This window comes from Polistes canadensis, unplaced genomic scaffold (genome assembly GCF_001313835.1).
Source record: "Polistes canadensis isolate GaletaPanama2010 unplaced genomic scaffold, ASM131383v1 scaffold_1, whole genome shotgun sequence".
NCBI lineage: Eukaryota > Metazoa > Arthropoda > Insecta > Hymenoptera > Vespidae > Polistes > Polistes canadensis.
The window spans coordinates 1,490,825-1,507,528 of record NW_014569548.1 but is presented as its reverse complement, the minus strand read 5'-3'; the positions used below and the strand labels follow the sequence as shown (position 1 = coordinate 1,507,528).

At 34.9% G+C, this 16,704-nt stretch overlaps 1 protein-coding gene and 1 long non-coding RNA gene across 2 annotated transcripts in view; both read left to right on the top strand.

The window, feature by feature from the left end:
* LOC106793740 (epidermal growth factor receptor) overlaps positions 1 to 16,704 on the top strand; it is a 113,124-nt gene that overhangs the window by 7,097 nt on the left and 89,323 nt on the right. The window lies entirely within an intron of this gene.
* LOC106793842 lies at positions 1,342 to 2,796 on the top strand. The gene is made up of 4 exons (XR_001382469.1): positions 1,342 to 1,844; positions 1,923 to 1,969; positions 2,064 to 2,185; positions 2,291 to 2,796. It is a non-coding gene; the product is annotated as an uncharacterized LOC106793842 (long non-coding RNA).

Sequence of the window (16,704 nt, the reverse complement as noted above, 5' to 3'; positions counted from 1 at the left end):
AGGCATAATAACCGTGCAGTTTCCCAGCGCGTCTTCAATGGGCGAAGATTGCATGCTACGAGACCTCGAGACGGTCCTCCTCCCTCCTCCCGCCTCCCTCCTCCCGCCTTTCCCTCTCTCTCTCTCTCTTCCTCTCTTTCTTTCTCTTTCTTTCTTCCTTTCTTTCTTTCTTTCTTTATTTTTCTGTTCTGCTCTTACACTTCTGCCGCGATGTTTCTTCCGTGGTCTATACTTCTTCTTACGAAACTTCGTGTCCCACGAAGAAGTAGCAAGAACGATCTCGAGTCTACCACTACCTTTTCCACAAGGTTTCCTTTCCACAAGCTAAACGTATAGTAAGTAACCTGCAACATTGTCGTGATATTTTTACTTCCAACACGACGGCGACGGTGGTATCGTTTCTTTTCGTTTACCTTTGTCATTCTCGAGAAAATAAAATGCGGTACCGGTTGGTTGATCTATGAAGACGACCGCGTCTTCTACGTATCTGTCGAGTAAATTTAAGATGAACATCTTTAACGCGCCTGATTGTCGTTAATCTTCTTCTTCTTCTTCTTTTTCTTTTCTCTTCTTTTTACGATTCGTTTTAAAATTATCGAAAAGAAAGAAAGAGAAAAACATTACTTTCGATAGAAATTCAAACTCCCTGAGAATGGTTCATCAACGTAAGCGAAAGATTTCTGTGAACCCGTTTAAGGTAACGTATTCCTGTATGGACAAGGAGAAGCGCGAAATAAATCGCGCTAACGTGTACGTGTATAAGCAAAAGAAGCGAGAAACGAGACACATTCGTCCATCTTTACGGCTCGTTCCTGTACAAAAGAGAGAAAGAGAGAGAGAGAGAGAAGCTTGTATCGAGTTTGCAAAGATGGCTCCCTTCGTTACCAAATGGGGCAACCAGTCTTAAAGAAAACAGTCCAGATATGTCTCCAGGGACTCAACGATGAGACTCTTCCGAAGTAAACCTCGTCGAATCCTGAGTCCAGCGTCGCGAGCAAAGGTGAATGTCCAGCCGTCGTCTTCATCTTCGACTCGTCGTGAACACCATCAAGCAGACTGGAAGAACAAGTGAACTCCAGTTCCCATTCCTGTGTGCCTATCCACCTAACATCTCGACGAATCCACCTTCTTCGAGGCCATCGATCGCCTTACGGGATAAATCTTCCGAGAATCTCTGTTTATGGGGGTTACTCTCTAACTTGCACATTCTTTTTTCTCTATCGTAACATTAAAAACTTCTCTATCGCAAATTTTGTTAAGGAATCGACCCAACCTTTCGAACGCGAGTAAATGATATTATTAACAAATCGAACAAAATTTAGTCGATTATCATCTTTTTCAATTTTGAATCTTACGAATTTTTTCAAAAAGCGTAAAAACGATTTGTTTCCAAGTCACCTGGAGAACATACGTTAGCAGTGTGACAATGGAGAGTTCCTTACACTTTCTCACTCTCTCTCTCTCTCTTTTTTTCTGATGCGACGTCTTTTTCTAGCTTAAAGGAGAATAGGGAAAAAACGCTTGCCACATGGCTCGTCTGTAAAGTCCGCCCTCGCAAAATATACTAACACAGAGACGTAGTAAGAATGAACGAAGTCCTCGAGTCGGTCGGCCGTTCGACACGCCGTATGCTCGAGGAAAATGGCTCGTCCATGAAGGATGGCCACGAAACAGAAAGAATATATCAAAGCGTAGGGTATTGTAAAGACTCGCCACTAGAATTTCGAGGCAGGGGGTATAAGAACGATGAAAGGACCTGGAGAGGGGCGGAGATTCGAGCTGCTGGCTATTTCAAAGAATGACTGAAAGAACGAGCGAGAGAGAGAGGGAGAGAGAACGTTCAGGTAAATAGTTGCATCAACCTGTACTATCTTCAACTCGGTGTTGAAGAAAATACTACGAGGACTCCTCTGTGTTTGTAGGTGGTGGCACTGAACTTGAAACTCGCCTTCGCGGAACACAAAAGAAGGTGGGGAAGATGGCGTCGCGTAGTTTGCATGCACCTTGCGGTGAGACTGCGTCGCGCTTTTACGGCGTTTCCGATTGTGTCTTTTTTTTTGCAGGAAATACGGAATTACGTTACTTTGAGATCTTGTAAAATCAACCGACGTGTCCTAGGTTGAAATTGTTGAGAGGAGGATGACGTTGAAATACATTTTGCTCGAATAAAGAACATTAGATACAGGTATGTAGGTTTTACGGATGAACTTGTTTGTTCGATTAGAATAGGGCAGGGCATGATGGAATTTTCTTACAATTAGTTTATTCGCCGCACCTCTTGCACTTACAGAAATCAAACTCGTATATATGGACCATGTTACTTCAAATGAAAGATCGTAGATACAGCCACGTCCTTGATGTTCCAATTTAAAAGTATTGTAACGACGAGAATCTTGCTTGGTTCTGAGAAAGATAGATAGAGAGAGAGAGAGAAATTGCGACCACCCATGCAGAATATGTCGAAGAGCGGGAACAGGAGCGTGTGTAGGAGATACGAGTTTGTCATCATGGCGAAAGAGAACCACCATAGCGCTCTACCGAGGATATAATGTTACACTCTGGTAGTCGTCTTGGTGTGGGAAAGCCGCCAAGATGGAAGTGCAATAAGAAGTGGTAACGCGTATACCGTCGTACTGGGTTCATAGCAGCAGCATCATCAAGAGAATTGTGGTTAAGGAATACCGTAACGGCCAAGGCACATGCAACGAGAACACGATATTCTCGCGTTGTTATTCTTTTTCTTTTTTCTCTTTTTATCTCCTCTTGTATTCTAATATTTTAAATATGTCAGGTAGAATAATTATCGATGCAACAACGTGTTCTCTCATCTATCATACTTGTCAAATTTTTTCGGATTTATTTTTATTTCGATAAATTTATTCGAGGGGAAGTTCAAACGAGGCATGACGCGTATCTCGTTAGAAAAAATTCATTAAAAGTTCTTATCGTTCGTCGTTTAAATATTCCTCTTGTATATAGATATATGTGTATTTCTTTTATACATATATATATAGATGACGTTCTATGTAGATAAAACTTTCCCACGAAAACCTAAGCACTAATTTAAAAGAGGAATACACTTATGGGTAATTTTTCTACTCCTCCTGTATACTCTGAAAACGGCACATTTCTCGAGAGGCGGTCGTTTTTTTTATTAAACTCTCATACTGTTTTGCCAAAACAAAGCCGCACGCGAAGTTGCTTTCATATGCGGCAGGAGATAGTCCTCATCCTCCTCCTCTTCTTCTTCTTCTTCTTCTTCTTCTTCTTCTTCTTCTTCTTCTTCTTCTTCTTCTTCTTCTTCTTCTTCTTCTTCTTCTTCTTCTTCTTCTTNTTCTTCTTCTTCTTCTTCTTCTTCTTCTTCTTCTTCTTCTTCTTCTTCTTCTTCTTCTTCTTCTTCTTCTTCTTCTTCTTCTTCTTCTTCTTTCTTTTGGATAAGATTAAAAGGAGAGAGTATTTTACAGCTCATGCGAGATGGATCGAAACGCTTGGCAACGCCGATGTCGCAGCACATGTCGAACATTTTTTGCTAGCCATTTTTTTCTGACCAGCCAAAGCTTCGTACCGTCCAAAGAGAGCTTTCGCTCTTTCGTTTCGCTCCTTTGACTCGCAATGTGTAGAACGTAAAAATGCGCGTGAAAATACGAGCAATCGCGAGCCACGACCGATGCGATTAATCAATCGATTTCGATTCGATCCGTGACTGGAATGATAACAGTATCATTTTTCTTTCTTTTTAAATACCATCTATCCTCCTCTTCCCTTCGCATAATGTCATTTAACAAATTTGTACAATTTTATAAATAAGAATATTACAAAATATAATTGTTTAATTTTAAAACGTAACTAGAGATATATGTATATGCCATACGTCATTCTTATGCTCTCAATCATCACCCAAAAGTTTAAAGGCCGAAAAGTCAACGCATAAATTAATCTAATAGTAAGCTTCTTTTTTTTTTTTCTTTTTATTTTGCTAATCCTATTATGAGAAAAGAAAGACTCGTTGACAATTCTCATATCTTCGCACGCTCCCCAACGTGGGTTTTTTTTTTGCGCACGCTATGCTTTAGCGATTTATATCCACGTCTTCCTTTTTTCTTTTCTTTTTTACTTTACAAAGTCTTTTAGTGTGAAAGGGTCACAGGGTATTACCAGTCTAAAAGCTTCAACATGTGCGCGATTTACTTTTTTCTTTATATCTTCCTTTCTTTTTTGTTTACGATCATTTTCTACACAACAAGGCATATTATTACATATATAAGATTAAAATGGAATCGGCGTTCTCGAAAAACGCTAACAGTATATACGAAAAAAGCTACGAAATATAGTCGACGAATACCGAACGTACACGAAGGTTAATGTGTTTACAAGTTCGACAAAGAGATTTTGAAGAGAATAAAAACGACAATAATCGAATGTTTTCATCGGCTGAGGGGTAACGTATGTATAAACAAAATATTAAACGTCCGAGAAACCAATGTTTCCATGAATTTAATCTCTATCCACCCCTTCCCTTCTCAGTTGTCATTCTTCTCTGCTTCCGATCAGACGTGTTTAAATGTATTCCTATTACAGGTATTACACATTTGTATTATACATTTTTTTATATCACATATCATCTCATTTGCATTAGATATTCGGTCTCCATTGATAGATTACTTTATCGATTTTTTATTAAATTAATTAAATTATACAATTTAACATACATATATATAATATGCTTAAATCTTATTCGAATGTTTGGATGATTATTATAAGATTCGAGCGAGGCCAATCGAGCAGCTTTACAACGACAGTTCGTGTATCACCTGGTATACAGAATTTAGATTCAACTTTGTTTGGTAAGTTACGTTTTTTCAAAGTTCTGATGTGAAAAGAAACAAAATCTCGTGATGCTGACTGAGAATTTGATACGACGAATAAAAAAAACATTTTTTTTCTTTTTTATTTTATATTTTTCTTTTTTGTCAGATAAATAGGGTAGAACAGATAGGGTGATGATACGAAAGAAGACGAGTTGTAAATCGAGTCTAGTTACGAGCTATTCTCCTCTTAGTTTCTTTATTTTTTTCTCTCTTTCTCTTTTTTTTTTTTTTTAAAAAAAAAAGATTCTTCCTTCAAGCGAAGATATACGTTGGCTGGTGAATGCAATCTACATGGTATCGAGAATGTATTGTACACGATGCGAACAATGACCAGTGACTGGGTCTTTCGCCAGTAGCCAGACCCCATAGAAAAGCCATACATACCTGTGTTGCATGGATCACTTCAAGTCGAGCCATTGGGGAGCGAATACTGACGACGAGCCAACCGATCTACCACCGCTGCATTCTCCTAAATGATCTTTTTCAGTTCGTCCCTTTCGCGTTTACCCTCCTACATATTCTTTCAACCTTTACTTACTCTTATTTCAATAGAAAAAAATAAAGTTCTTGCTTGCTTTATCCATCGACACGTATCTTTGCTCGTTCCTGTTCGCAAAATTATTCAATTTCTCATTTTTATCTCATTATATAAAACATTTGTTTAAGTCACCGAAGAAAGTAACAATTATTCGAATCGTAATTTCAAATCGTATTCGTCTAATTCTAAATTTCTTCAAAATTTGTTCTTTTACTCGTTCGATATTTTCAATCTTCGTATTATATTCTGGAAATATTATGGACATTTTGAACGAGTCATGTTCGTAAAGTATGACGATAACTACATCAGAAAAGTAGAACGAGGGGATCTTTTTTACGCCGCTTTCTGTTGGTTGGTTTAAAGTTACAACTACCTGTTGGCCGACTCTACGTACTTACGTACGTACGTACGTAATATATGAATAATTATTTGCAGCGTGTAAACGCATATACTGTCGACATACTTGGCTCTTGTGTTATCCATACAGGAGCTTCGTATTAACATAAATAAAGAAAACGAGAGCCTGTCTGGCCAAGACGTTGTATCATTTTCGGGCTTTATTATAATAACGACCACCCTGAGATCTTTCTCGTGTTACCGACCTTACCTGCCCTTTACCGACATTCGAGAACGCGGGCTGGACAATGAAAATTCCGAAATTACAAAGATTCGGTTTCTTTCATATTTTATAAGTGTAGGTATTAACGAGATCATCAAAAACCTTCTTGATAGAACCTTGCTAATTTTGTAACATCGAGGTATAGATCGAAAACAAGGATATTGTCAAAATTCTTCTCTTACGATTAGCTGAAATTAATGAAACTTTATATATGAATTCAGTTGGTTGACTTTTTCTGTATGTTATCTACAACAAATTCTTAAGTACCATCTTGCTACCGTTTTCCTTTTCCAAATATGCCAGGTTTACGATCTAGTTGGATTTTATTTTGGAGGACTTACAAATTGCAGCTCCTTGAAGGCTAAGTGGCCAACTAGAAATGCAGTGCATGTAAGCACAAAGGACGCACATGTACACAGTCAAAAAGGTCTCTCCCTCCTAACCACTTCGTGATGTCCTCTTTGAGGGAAAGACCAAGTGAGCGAAAAGAAAGGGCGCTTCAGTTCTGTAAATATTAGGACAGGTCTGTCGATAGATGTAACCCGGTTCCATTAGAGTAAATGTACACAATATCCCTTTCAAAATTAAAATAATTTCTTATTAAGAATCTGGTTCTCTCCTTCAAAAGCCACAAAAAAATGAAATATTTATTTTCAACATTTTCGAGGGCTTCCGAAAAATAAACTGAGTTTCATGAAAGAAGAAATAAACATTTAAATAAAAAAAAGTACAAATGATTGATAAGGGTTACTGTTCAAATATTTTATACCTGTAAAAAGGCAAGTCTTTTTTTTATTAAAACCGCTAGTCGATTATTTTTCATTGAAATATCGATTTATGTGCAAAGTTTTTAGCAACGAACCCAAACGTACTACCAACTCTCATTAATCAATTATATCAAATATTATTTGCACTAACCTTTAGATAAAAATCACGATGTTTCGTCGTTTAATATCTCAACTAATTAGCAATTATATTTCGAACAAATTCTATAAATTATTTCAACAATACTATTCGACTGATCATCATTCGATTTTTATTTATCTAATAGACAATCTCTATCTACACGTACATCCCTGTTATTATTGTCTTGTACACGAGTATAGGAAAAAAAGAAAACATTCCCTTTTTCTACGAACAGCAGTCCTTTTCATCGTTGGAAAAGGATTTTTTTTTTTCTCTCGAGGACCGATCTTTTTCTCTCACATGCTTTTTTCTTCTTCAAGTTCCTACGTATAAACGAAATTATACTCGCCTGCTATAAGAGTACGGATTTCCCACGATAAGGGATAAACGTGATCGTGGTTGTTGAGACTTTCCCTCAATCAAAGGAAACGCAATGTTTTGCAGTGAGAATTAATAAAAATAGAAAAGATAAAAAAGATGATCATCTATATCGAACGTGCGTATGTTCACAGGTTGTTACGAGTGCACGATGTTCTTTAAATTTATACTCCTCTCTCTCTCTCTCTCTCTTTTTCTCTCTCTTTATTTCTCGTTCTGTTGGAAGACATCTGAGAGAAAAAGCACCAGGTGCAGCGTAGCGAGAAACGAGCGTGAATATCTAATATAGAAGGCGAACCCGGAAGTCTGAGCTCCTCATACGAGAGGAGCACGTCCTGTTCTAAAGATTTCGCTTCTCTCTCTCTCTCTCTCTCTCTCTCTCTGTCTATCTTTCTTTCTTTTTTCTTTTCACTCTCCTCCTTTTTAACGTCTTCTCATTTCCTTGTCTCACGGTGAACGTCTTTGCCGGCCACTGGCGGTGGTGGCAGCTGCTGGCCCGAATAACCGAGAGCTGCTGGCTTTATCGTCCCACAGATTTTTTAACCAAATTTATGTCGCGCGAACGCGGAACGAGAGAAGAAAAAAAAAAAGTATGGGAAAAAAGAATCTCCTGTATCCATGTTTTTGCCGCTAAACGATAACATCTGGAAATTCAAAAATCTCTAACGAGAATCGAAATCATACGATTCTTCTAATTGGTAATACGGAACTTTTGTTTTTTTAATTTAATTATCAATATTCTTGTCCCAACAGTATATTAATATATATGAGTTTCAAAGGGAAATTAAAGACATTTAATAAATTTGATGAACAATTTATTATGACCTTGTTGAACGTTTCGTCCCTTACTGGAGACTTCCTCAGCAACTACAAATTTTTTTTTTTTTATTATTAATTATGACTTGTTAAAAAGATATATAAACATTACAATAAATAAAGAAAGAGAATAATAAAAAATTTTGTTTTTTTTTTTTTTTCTTTTAAGTATGACAATATATAGTTTTATATGAAAATATTATAAATAGATAGAAATGTTAAATAATATTCGTATTGTAGATCAACATTATTTCTATCGCGATTTTGTGTAGATTTATTTCGACCCGAAAGGTATCGCTGAATTAATTTAACAATTATCGTACGAAAAGTCAAATAATTAATTGCAGAGAAATAATTAGATGTTAAAATTTGAAATGTGTCTTTTGATATCGCTTGATAAAAATATTGTCAAACGTAAATCTCACATTTATTTGAATTTTCATTCAGGTTAGACGTAGTCTATATCTTTTTTATTTTTTGTTACCTCGAAAGTTTAACAAAACCTACGCGAAATAAATTGTACCTTTGTAACATATGTTTGAAACGATATTCCATGAGATAGCTATGGGAAATATATTGTGACGATCGATCTTCATATTCACACGGGACATTAATGCCAGTGTTGCAGCCTGTTATTCTCGCAAGCCATTTCGGTCTCCTCTTCTTTTTCTATTTTTTGCCGTTCTACTACTACTACTACTACTTCTTCTTCTTCTTCAAAGTTTCCGTACCTGGACCAGTGCATCATCCCACGCTCGATGATGAGAGCAGGTGATGAAACTACCACGAAAGTTCGTCGTCCTTAGAAGCCGCAGGTTATATTTTTCAAGGGTCTCTTCTTGGTCTAGGTCATGATTTCCGATACCAAACTGCTCTCTTACATCTCGCATCTGTCACGATATGCCAAACGAAGAGAAAGACCAAGCCTTATGGTATAGGAAGATATATTTTAAATTATACATTCTTTTTTTCTTCTATGAATCCTGTTTCGTATTCTACCATATAATTTTGTTCAATTAGTATATAATAAAAAATCTATATAAATTAAATATAAATAAAAATAAACAGATTTCTTACATATGCATAAATGAATAAGTACTTATATACGTATTACGATAAAAAAAATAAAAGAAATATACACTTTGATAACTGATCAATGAGCATGCGTGATTAAAGGATAGTTTCTAAGCAATAAGCCATGTTTCGCGATAAGAAAATCGACGGTGGGCGGACTTGCGTTCGCTTCGTACGCTTGAAGAATAAATGACACATGAAGAAAAAAACCTAGAGATAGAGTGAAAGAAAAGAATCGTGCCTTTCTCCGTACACTCCTTTGTTCAATCGGCATTAATCATCCCTCCTCGTGTTCACGACGACGACTACGACGACGACTCACGAATGAATATTATCGGTAATACGATTGTAAGAAGAAAATCTCATGTTTGCAGAAGTAAACCGTATCGCAAAACGGAAGGACCCGAGAACAAAACTCGTTCGCAGCTCATATTTCTCTTTCTTCTCTCTCTCTCTCTCTCTCTCTCTTTTAACAACTAACTCGTTCTTAGCACGAAAGACCTTCGGCCTCTAAGCAACAGGTGGACTGCAAATGAAAGCGTACCTAGTCTCGTTTTGATACGTCGTCGTTGTATACGATCGAGGAGGAGAAAGGAATTCGTGCACGAACACTCGATACGAATGCAACAGATGGGACGAAGTTGCATTCGCATAATTTGCAAACAAAATGCATACCGTTCTAACTTGTACTAATGCAAAAGGACAATGCATATAAATGTGTAATATATAATACGTAGACATATATATCTATCGATACATTAGGAATATCAAAGTGCGATATGCATTGTTTTTTTATTCTGTAATTTTTTAATAATTACATATAGCATATAATTTTCTTTTTATCTCTATCTCTATTTTGATTAATACTAGCCTACTACTATTGTTAGTCTTTATTTGAGTAAAAGATTTACCCAAAGTCTACGAACTCGTCAAAGATCGTTTCGTGTTCCACGAAGCGAAACCATTGCGAACCACTCGCGAAGAAAAAAAAACTTTCTTGAAGTTCGTCCCTTTCTTTTGCCTTTCGGGGATCCCTGACCTTCGTCATTATTTTTTCTTCTTCCATCACCTTATTTCACCTTGCTAAATTATATATCCAACCGTCGGAGAAACCTTTCATTTATCGTAATGTCATTTCTTAAAATCAATTATCGCTTTTAGTTATGCACGAATTATCTACTTCTTTTGTAGGATGTTTCGATTTGGTAAGGTCAGTATTCAAATATTATACTCGGTGTCCACAGCAATTTTGTAAATCAATCCGGAATTTTGTAATTCGTTGGTTAAAATATTACGAACCCTTAAAACTCTTCTCCGAAGTTTGTTGATTCACGATCGTATCCGATTTTAATCACGCAGGGATCGTAGACCTTCTTTGTGGCAGATTCACAAAGACGACATATGTATGACCCCGTTCCCTTCGTTTTTTCTTCGACGAACCAGAAGAAGAAAAAGAAGTACTCATTTTTTCCCCTCCTTTGTGTTGGCGACTCACGAAAGCGGAATCTTCGAGCGTATCTTCGATTGCCATCGCAATACCTGCAATTATTGTATAACGCGAAAATAAAGTACTATACCTAAGATAATTGTTACCGAAAAAAAAAAAAAAAAGAAAAGAAATATTTCACAGATAACGTCTACGATTATTTTCATGTTTCTCTATTATTTCGTTTTCCGGAAACTATGGCTCGCATATTAGGTAAAAAAATGTGAATGATATTGAACGATACTTGCTTGACTCGGATATTCGGAGTAACGGCGAACGATAGAAAAATCTTTGTTAGCACCTTGGTGGAAGTTCCTGGCTGCATGTAAAACCGTCTAAGGAGAATTTAATTAGTTAGAGAATTGCGGCGAAAAGCAAGCGGAAAATGATTATAGCCCACTCGGAGCAAACTTTAATTAGCGCGCGGACACGTCGGGTGAAACGGAAAGACATATTTGTTGAGAAACTCTCTTTCTCTCTCTCTCTTGTTCTATCTACTAATCTATCTCTTTTTAATAGTCACGATCACATTGCAATGATCAACTTTGCAAAGTTGTTATTCGAAAGATTAAAACGATAAAATGGTATAGTAGTTAAATCATCGGGTAGTATTCTTAAGCATAGGATTGATAAATAAAGCACGTTTACTGACAATGCATTTATAATCTACGTCTTCTTTTACTATATTTACTATACGCTACTTGCTGGCGTTGTTTCACGAGGTTTGTGTGGACAAACATTTCGTGTGGGAAGCGAGCCAAACAGAAACGAAGAGAACTCGTTGTGCCGTTGCTCGAATCGGTGGGAAGTTAACGAGTCTAACATTAGAGACACACACACAATTCTTGTGATTTTAGAGAGAAAGAGACTTTTAATCATTAATTTGATCGGCAATAATAAGCTTCGCTATTCGCTGTTGTTAGAAGCTGCAAATGTAAATCATTAAAGTTAAATGATCAATTGTTCGTGGTGGGTATACTTCATTAAGGTTTACTGCACGATTAACGGGTTTCAACATTTTTCTTTCTTAATTCTTACCGATTCGTATATTTCTTTATCTTACATGTTTTTTGTCCGAAAATTTAGATATTGCTTTTTCTTTTAGAAATCTTTTTTTAATTCGATAGATATACACTTCGGTTATCGTTACTCTCTCTGATTATATGTAATAAAATTGTTTTTTAAAACAATTAATCGAGCCCCCTCGAACAAAATGCTTGCGTGCGGATAATTATCATAACATGACACAGAAGAAGCGTCTATAAATGCAACGGAAATACAACGTGCCATGAAATAACTGCAACGAGTATTACATTTCCCTTCTGAAAATTCTAACGACTTTTATTTAAAACATTTATTTATGAAATCAATTGAATCGACAAATTTTATAGAAGAAAATTCTATTTCTCGTTTATACTTGTTACATTTGTTCGCGCGTTTCGAGGGTTGATAATAAAATGTGTCGCATATTATTATCGATAAGAGGTTTAATTTATAAAAGGTTTAAAAGCATTTAAAGTGTAGTAATAAGATTTAAGAATCACAAGTTGATTTAAAGGATACGCGCGAGAGTATTAAGAGCGTCTTACATACTAATTGTCATGCGCGAATCGTTTTAGTCGGTACACGACCCACGCACTCTTTACGCATACTTAACGAGGACACAGGTACGCATTATGGGCCAAACAATATATTTAAAACAAACACTACGGCATAGTATCGGTAATTTAATATTGGTAACTTCTTGATGCAGTCTTAGAATACTCGACAAAAATATTTCTCAAATTTTATATTTTCACAATAATTTACATTTCATTTAATATTTTAATAATATGTTTATATTTTTCTTCTTTTATTTCCTTTTATACAAATGTTTTATGAACAAATCGAAATATAAACTATCTTATCTGAATCTATTTCAATCAAAAGATCGGTGTATCTTCTAAGAATTGTTCGATAACTTGTTCGATATCTGTACTTACACTTTATCGTATATTGCGTCTTCAAATTACAGCACAATAAGCACGATCATCGAACGATCCAAGAATAACGGAGCATCTATCATCGAGAAGTACTCCGTTAAAGAGGCTGAGTCGGTTATACTTACAGATGAATAATTAACAGTATCAACGATTAATGAGACACTCGAGAAAAGAAACAGCTATTAAATTGTAAGAATATTTCTTAATCTAACACCGTGTTTTTCAATTAACGACGACCTCGGAAACCTCTCGTGCTTTCTCTTATCTTTTATGAGAAAGATATTAATTATTTTATTTTTCGATCGTCAAGTTATCAGAAATGAATAAACGTGGCTTTTTATTATTGTATGTTTTTTCTTTTTTTCTCAACACGCTTTAGCTCATAACAATCGTTACTTCTTTTTTTTCATTCTCTTAGTTATTTTTCTTTGACTTAATTGCAAAAACAAAAATTTCCTTTCTCTTATCTTTCTTCGTGAGGAAATCTCGAAGCGCATTGTTCTTTAACATTTCGAAAGAGTTAAACTTTCCTTAATAAATTCATAAAACGGTAAAATATCTGACTTACGTGATATATCGAATACATAAATTATAATTACAGTCTAATGAACAAAATAATGGTGCTTTTGTAGTTATGACATAAGGTTTTTTTTTTTCTTTTTTCAAATACCAATGTTCGTGCATTTTCACTTTTGCTTGTACAATTACGCAAGTACACGTACGTTATGTATACAGTGAGTGTCGTTTAAAATCGTACACCGTTACGCTTACTTGATTTTTGCTTGAAAAATGTTAATATAGAGTGCTAAGAATGAAGAAAATCAAAGGAAATGTATATCGTTGTTTAAAAACACAGGGTATATGTTCGATGTACCGTTAGTATTGCTCTTATTTATTCTTGTTTACCTAGATAATTTAAACATCTTGAATTTTATTAATTAGGTGCATTATTCCTTTTATACTCATGTGCAACTTTCGGAAAGTCATGTAAACAACATTTAATAAAAGTATTTTCATAGAAGACAACGTGCCAGTCTGAAGGAGAATTTCGAGGAGGACGGTGCTCCGAACATATATTCAGTGCTTTTAAACAACAATACACATTTCTTTCGATTAATTAACAATCATTTAAGGAATATTTAATACACAGTACTGTACTCTACTAATATTTTCGATTGTTTAAACTAAAATGCTTTTTTTTTTTAGTGGTATATTCAACAACACCGATCTAACCAATGATTAATTTCAGTTGATAATTTTCATCGAATAAAATATCGGATCGAAATTATTTATTATTCGTAGTATATTAATAAATATGTCATTTATTAAATTAATGTACTTTCATATTATTCTTACTTTAATGCCACTTTCGATATAATTTTGTTTTCTTTTTATAGAAGTTTCTTCGACAAAAAATGGGAAAAGTCATTTCATTTGTGATCAAATCAATTTTATTATCGATACTTTCTCTTTCTTTCTCTTACCGTCGATCGATTTTTATGTTTCTTTGTTCGATTTGAAAACGGAGAACGAAAAAAGTAATAAAAAGAAAGAAAAAGTTAGTTGTGTGATTAACTACGCTAAACGTTACGACAATGTGCTTTAACACGAACGCACTCATGCGACAAACATTTGCTTTCCATTCTTCGTATTGAACGATGTAAATATAAAGAGAGAGAGAAATAAAATGAAAAAGAGAGAGAGAGAAAGAGAGACGTTTTTACCTTCGATCGTTACTTACAGAGAATACTATAGCACGTAAAAAAATAAAGTATATGTAAATAATTATAAACTACCGACACGATAACTTCGAATCAACATTTTATAACTTTGGTTAAAAAAAAAGAAACCTTATCAATTACTTTCGAATGATTTTTCATCCGTTCGTTGGACGTTGCACTTTACGGAGCATAACCACGTGGAGCGGTACTAATTCAATCATCGTCCTTACTTCAAACGACCAACCATGGTTAGCATTAACCGTTAATTAAGGAAATATCTTAATTACCGTTCAGAATTCCATAAGTGGTTCAAGGCACTTCACTAACGATGCGGGTTTTTAAGGGTACCTTTTATTTTTCTTTGTTTTTTGAGAGGGTCATTTTTTTCTTTTTTTTTTTACTTATAACAAGATTTAACAAAGCAATGTTTAATCCAACCATAACGAAGATCGAACGAGAGAGAAATTTAAATTGATCGTTTGTTTATTTGAAAGACTGGGAAAAGGTTCCTTTGAGCCGCGTAAAATAGAAGAGTTTCGTGAGAGAAGAATCGAAAGTTGGAAAATATCTAATGAATTTATAATCATGTGTGTATATGTGTGAGAGCTACGTGGGAGATGGGCAACACGAGTTGCGCACGATCCAACGTTTATGCGATTGTTTGAAGAAAGATAAGAGCGTTCATTTCCGTGATGATGTTCCGGGAGATATCTTTAACACATGTTCATCATGGCCTTCAATATATTCTAACTATCCCACCCATTCAATCTCGATTTTTCTTTTCTTTTCTGCGATATTTCTTCGATATTTCTTCGATATTTTTCTCTACCTCACCAATTAAACTCTACTATTACGTGTTGTACACTTTATTTATTTATTTGGTAATCGATTATATAACAAAAATAAAAGACATTAGCGTGAACACGTAACTACGTAATATAAATATACTGTAAATGCATTACGATTTATTTATTATCTCTCTCTCTTACAATAATGTCGATGTTTTTCGATGGTTAGACAAGAAGCTATAAATTTTCATTCGCGTCTAACCAAACAACTTGACTTATTATTTATTATTATTATTATTATTATTATTACTACTATAAAGAAACGGTGACCATGTGGTTCTATTCTAGGAAACTTTGAGAAAAATATCCTCAAACTTTCGTAATATCGTTGCATCATCGTTTAACTATTAACGGGATAATAGCTTTTCGTAGAATGTTTTTCTTATTATTCGTACATACATACATATATGCATAAACTATCATCGAAAAGTTTGGAGTCCCTACGCAAATTCAAAGGAACACGATTATAATAAGAAAAAGTGAACGCTTTAAAAATATCCGAGGTAGATTTTTTATTTTATTCAACGAAATCTTACGAGTAGTATGTTTTACATTTTGTATCATTTTTTTCTTTCTGTTTGTTTTTTTTTTTTTTTGATCGAGGAATGAATATTTTTCTTTCAAATTACTTTTCGTTCGATAATACTACTATTATTTGTAATAGCAGCTTTGCAATTAGTTTTGTCGAATAATTTTAATTTAATATTCATCCATGCTTCTCGTATAAATTGATAAAAATGTCTCAGTGGAAAAGTTAATTACGAACATTAGATGTATAAACTATACAAGAGCATTATAGACATAAAATAATGTTTGCGTCACTTAAAACATAATTCAGCTTGTTAATATGTGATATCTAATAACGATAGATCATTTGGAAATTTACCAGTATATACGATTTTGATAAAAAAAAACCAACGAATGACTCCAAACTTTTGTTCAATAAAGTGTAAAAGAAGTTAAAAAAAAAGATGAATACATAACTTAATCTTTGAATTATAAAAAGTTGTCAATTCATTGCGGTATTACTAGAAATTTTGCAATGCACATCGTAGGATTGATATCATTCGCGATAAAACTACCACACTGAATCACACGACAATTGTTTGTACGTCGTCGCGTATATTCAACATGCAGTAAACATTGCATTTGAAACGATTCGTAGTTTATTTAAATCGATTACAAAATCCCTTCCTCTCTTCATCTTCTTCTTCTTGGAAAGATTCTCTGCTTTTTTTTTCTTTCGTACTTTTTTCCACAACATGAAAGTGTCTCTTTGGGATGAGCGTCAGGAAACAAATTCCGCATAAGGGATTCTATTCACGAAGTTCTTTTCACGAGATGAATAACGTTTGCGTTTACTACTTCTCCGTTTCTCTTTCTAACACGTTCTTAACGAGAGAAAATGATAATCGTGGAGAAAGGCGCCTGCGATAGCAGCAACAGCAGCAACAAACGCGCGAATAGA